The sequence below is a fragment of the Ruditapes philippinarum genome, unplaced genomic scaffold (assembly GCF_026571515.1).
Source record: "Ruditapes philippinarum isolate M1 unplaced genomic scaffold, ASM2657151v2 ctg3773_1_1_1_1, whole genome shotgun sequence".
Classification (NCBI taxonomy): domain Eukaryota; kingdom Metazoa; phylum Mollusca; class Bivalvia; order Venerida; family Veneridae; genus Ruditapes; species Ruditapes philippinarum.
The window spans coordinates 85,966-91,965 of record NW_026852161.1 but is presented as its reverse complement, the minus strand read 5'-3'; positions in this window follow the sequence as shown (position 1 = coordinate 91,965).

Here is a 6,000-nt window from a genome sequence, read left to right as displayed (position 1 = left end):
CAAAAAAAAAAAACAAAAACAAAAAACTGGTGTAATTCTACTTACTTACAAATTACTCTAAAACGTTAACTCACATTAAGCCTTTTCAGGACTTTGGAGCAGCTCAAATTTTACTAAGTAAATGACTGCTCATTTTCAGTATGTTTCCTCAATACTTTATGTGTGTTCCCTCAATATACGTTACAGGTTGATAATAAAGAATACATAGCATGTCTAACACTGAACTGTACAATATGGGTTTTAATGTTAATATATAAAGAATACACGACTGACAACAGCTGTCATAACTTTCAAAAAAAAAGAAATTAAAAAAAAAATTATGACAAGTCTGAAGGCTTTGCTAATAAACATTTTTTCTATAAATATTCCTTTTATAATATGATTTTTATCTAAATTCAACATGATTTTTATCTGACTTCAACATTTACATATGAAAGAAGCCTCATTGAATTGTATGCCGTTATTTCATGAAAAGGGTTGTTTGGGCCTCTGTCAATTATTTGTAAGGGAACAAATTTCTTATAAGTTATTCTCTAAAAATATAATGTTTGAAGTTTACATAAACTGAAATGAATACACAGGGTATTAGTTTAAAGCAACTTGTGATAATGTAAATAAATTGTGCATAAAAAAATAAATTATGGATGAGAAACTATGATGTAATAATTCATAGTTAACAATGTAAACTTCTGATTAAAATAAGAGTCTTTTCATTCAAGATACCGTAGAAGTGAAATTGAGGTGACAAACAAGCTTTTGGTCTTTTAAAGAGTGTATGCAGTACATGTATATAAATATTGATGTAGTTTTCTCCCCAAGTTTTCACATCAAAAAGAGAACAGTTACATCCATTCTTTAACGGTAGATTTTTTACCTGTCATTAAATTGCAATAAAATATAAAATTGATTTTATTTTGAGAATAAAACATTAATTTTACCCACAATGCACAGAGAGAAATTTTATGTACCACAGAAATTTATAGCTTTCTTGCTGTTCTCAATTTTGGTTGACTGAAAATTTTTGTTCCATTTCAAAACCCTTTACTTAATAATGTACGTGTACATTCCTTTACTCATCACAATAAACAAGAATTAAATTAATTACCATAATGATACTTTAAAAATACAGAATGAAGCTCATACCTCTAATATGTTAGCTTGGAAGGACAGACGGACGGCCGCCTTTTTGGTGGGGGATAATAAGCTGTACAATATAGGTGTTAATGTTAATATATAAAATTAACTGTGCAATATGTGCGTTTATATAACAGATTAAAATAAAAACCCAAATCAACATTTTTATTCTTGTTGTAATTTCAAACTTTACTCTCTGTTACATGACTTCTCTAAATTTATTTTAATATGACTAAAATACTGCAAATTTTTCAGGCAAATTATTTACTTTTATAGTCTCAAAACAGCTTGATCCAAAACTCTTTTTCAAAAAACTAAAAATTAATAAACAAGAATTTGTAACAGAGTTACCAACGTCCCCCGCCTCGGGGAAGTTTTATATGAAGCATAAAATTGTGCTATTTCAAAAGATTTAGTTATGGATTTCAGGACTTTCAGTCCAAAATTATGATCAATGCTAGATCTGCAAATGCAACAATAAATTTATTAAAGAAATACTAGTAAAACGATAAAATTCTATCATGTTAACCTTTGACCTCTAAGTGTGACCTTGACCTTGGAGGTAGGTGACCGGTTGTTCTCATTATTGTTACTATTTGTGGCAAGTATTTACAAAATCCTTCGATCTATAAAAAAGTTATGGACCGGACACGAAATATACCCTGTAATAGACTATGTTAATCTTTGACCTCCAAGTGTGACCTTGACCTTGGAGGTAGGTGACCGGTTGTTGCGCATGACACATCGTCTCATTATTGTTACTATTTGTGGCAAGTATTTACAAAATCCTTCGATCTATAAAAAAGTTATGGACCGGACACGAAATATACCCTGTAATAGACTATGTAAATCTTTGACCTCCAAGTGTGACCTTGGAGGTAGGTGACCGGTTGTTGCGCATGACATATCGTCTCATTATTGTGAACAATTGTGGCAAGTATTTACAAAATCCTTTCAAAGAAATGAAAGTTATGGACCGGACACGACATAAACCATCAATTAGACAATGTTGACCTTTAATGAGCAAGTGAGACCTTGACCCTTGAGGTAGGGGTGTGGTTGTTGCGCATGACACATCGTCTTATTATAACAAACATTTGTGCCAAGTTATTTCAGATTCCTTTGATAAATGAAAAAGTTATGGACCTGACACAAAATATACCCTGTAATAGACTATGTTAATCTTTTACCTCCAAGTGTGACCTTGACCTTGGAGGTAGGTGACCGGTTGTTGCGCATGACACATTGTCTCATTATTGTGAACAATTGTGGCAAGTATTTACAAAATCTCTTCAAAGATAAGAAAGTTATAGACCGGACACGACATATATCATCAAATAGACAATGTTGACCTTGAATGAGCAAGTGCGACCTTGACCTTGGAGTTAGGGGTCTGATTGTTGCCCATGACACATCGTCTTATTATAACAAACATTTGTGCCACGTTTTTTCAGATTCCTTTGATAAATGACAAAGTTATGGACTGGACACGAAAGTGTGACGGACGGACGGACGTACCAATTTTTCAGGTTTATGAGCTATTTCTATTGTTCTTTTCTTTTGTTTCCTTGTGGGCTAACTATTGTTTCCTTATGAGCTAAATATTATTTACGGAATGAAGTCCTTTGTTCTCTTTTGTCCCAGTGTACCGTTAGTTAGCCCATATACCTAAAATGTTTGTGCGGACAGACGGACAGACGGAGCCTATTACTATATCCCCCTTTTTTCTTCGAAAAGGCGGGGGACAATAAAATAACCCTTTATCATTATTATATATTGTTAATGAGTTTTTTTTATGAAACTGTAACAAGATACCAAATATAGAGTTACTGAGAAATAAAAATGATAGCATATCTGAGGCATAATGGACCTTTAAAATTAATGTAAATAATGAACTGTCAATAATGTTACTGAAATGGAAAAGTAAGCATTATATTGTGTTGGTCTCATTTTTGCATACAGACTGGCCTGGTTGCATATTGCTTGCACAGGTATATGTATGTCATCATAGGTAAAAGACAATATGTCACCTTAGTAACTCTTATCAGATTTAGACATGTTAGAAGGACTTAGAACGGGTTAAGAAACCTGAATGAATTGATCAATTTTTTCTGGGATTTCTTGTCTGACATGTACATATCTGTTGTTTTTTTTCATTCTCCATAACGAACATTAAAACTTGTTATAAGAGTGCAAACTTTATAAGCAGCATGACTCCAACCTCATGCTAGTTTGGATGAAAATTTTGAGAATGTATCAAAAGGTAAAATATAATTGTCAGGTGAACAAAGAAAGTAATTTAAACATTGCAAAGGACACATAGCCCCAAATATGGGAGGATACTGAATAATTCACTATAGTACATGTATGCTCCAGTTTACACTGATCATTAAATCGAGATAAAAATATTTCTTTTCTATTTTTTTTATTATTTTTTTTATTATTAAAAATGCATTGTTCAAGGGAGACAACTCTGAAAAAATATTTTTTGAAACTGTACAATTTAGTTACTGCCCTTAGATAAAGCCAATTTTAGTTATAACAATTTCTGCTAAATTAAGCATGTATATTCAATAATAATAATAATAATGATAATAATACATGTGTAGTAATAATAATAATTATTATAATTACAATAGTAATAATAATAATAATAATAGTAATCATATTGTAATCAAATTAAACTTTAAATATATTATAATGCACTGTACATTATCCTTACTATAGAAGTTAACTTGCATAAACACCCAACTAAAGTCATCATGATAATTAGAAGCATTCTAACTATAATATAAAAAATTATGCATCTAAATGTTATAACATTAATTTTACTAACTGCTAAATTCTTTTCATTTTCCCCATGTTTAGACATCACAATTTAACTAAATTGCACAGTGGAATGTAAAATGGACAAAAAATAAAATTCTTACTCTATGTATTTATATTGTATTGTCAGAAGGTCATCATGTGTTGCTTATGTTAACAGCTTATATTACTATTATTATCATTCTTCCATTATTTTTTATCAAAGTCTAAAATCACTTTTCACTAAAATCTACCAGCATGTACATGTTTACTATTAATCTATTCATCTATTGTATTACAGAGCTGTAGAATATATACAGATTTTAATCTTATCTAGATTTTATGTTATTCTGAAAATTATAGTGTATGTAAAATGCAGTAATAAGTAAGGATGTCATGTTTATCCGTTTAAAGGTATGGTTGGTTTTTAGCTGAAAACCGGTTAGAAAATTCAATAACTGGTAACCAAGGTTAGTTTTTGGCAAAGAGGGAAAACGTTTTAAACTTATTCTAAATATTACCTTAGTGTTTTAAAACAAGATAAGACAATTTGATTGTATTTCAGTTTTACTCTGATTGAGTACGTTACGACCCTAACGAAAATAGTTGCTATATATCAGATATGTATTGTTATCATTTTGAGTACAACCAAATACAAACAAAATGTCATAGTATGAAGATTTAACAATGTTAATGTTAAAAATCTAAGGAATTTATTAGTATGGTCGGTTAGAAGTTTAACACTGTTATTATGTCCCCGTTTAAACGGATAACATTTTTTCTAACCATGACACCTATAGTTATAATACATCACATTTACATGAAGAGAAGTGCATGTATACATCCTATTTTAAACATCAAATTTATCAAAGCAATTCTAGGTCAACACTATTTTATATGACCTCCAACATGGATTAAGTTCATACATGTGAAATACTGAGCTGCCTGATGTCTTAGCAGTGATTATCACTCCACAAACAAATAAGTTACAATGGAGTTTCCTTGGTAACAGAATGATTGATGACAGTCTAACATTGTTCACAGACTGGTTGCATTATAAATGCCATCATATGTCATACCTCACAACTGGATCACTGGACACACTGCATTCCCTTTCTTACAGACAAATCAATACCCCATGTAATTATTGTAAGTTCTCTTTTCACTCAGCATACATTATAATCAAGAAAAAAATAAAAATACCAATATTGAATCTGATGCAGATCAAAGGGAAACTAGAATGTTTAGGGAAAAAAATCAAGGCTATTTTCCGAGAGGAAGACGCCTGATATCAGTGTCATTTATCATTTGACTTCCAAATTTAGCGTATTTTAATACACCTGTTAAAATCAATTAATTCTTGTGAGTGATAAAGTTTTTATTTGAATCAAGCTGACCTCTGGTTATATCAGCTTATCTCGTTGGTCAACGGTTTATTTTTTAGACTTCTGATTGGACTAATTAAAATATGTGTAATTGAATTCGATAGGTTGTTTAGCTACCTATATATACGTTATTTTGCTCTTGCTCGCCATTCTGTTACTTATTTTGTAGTCGTGATCACGTTTCAAGTCTTTTTTGGAAGTTTCAAAAATAATTTTTTCCGTTCATTTGCATTTCGACTTATTTATTTTAGAAACAAAATGTAGTTTTTTGAGAAAGGATTTTCGGATTTGAAACTGTTTTCTTATATTTGAAACAGTTTTTTGTATTTATTTTTTGTAACTTTTGGTAACTTTTTGTTTGATCACGTTTATTTTATACGTGTAAATAAAAATGTCGGAAAAGAAGTCAAGTAGAGCTATACTTCTACATGATTATGGTAAAGTCAATTCTGAGGGTTTCGGATTGGAGCAGTCAGAAATCCCTTCAGACAAGGAGGTTGTTGTTGTTGGTGGCACGAAAGAGGGAGGTCACTCTTCAAGTACAGGAAGAAACCCAGCCAAAGTGACGAAACACTTCTTTTGCTTGAAAATGAGTATGAGTCTTTGGTAAAGGAAGAGGAAGAAATACAGAATGAGGCCAGGTTAAATAAACTGAAGAAAAAGATAAGTCATAAAC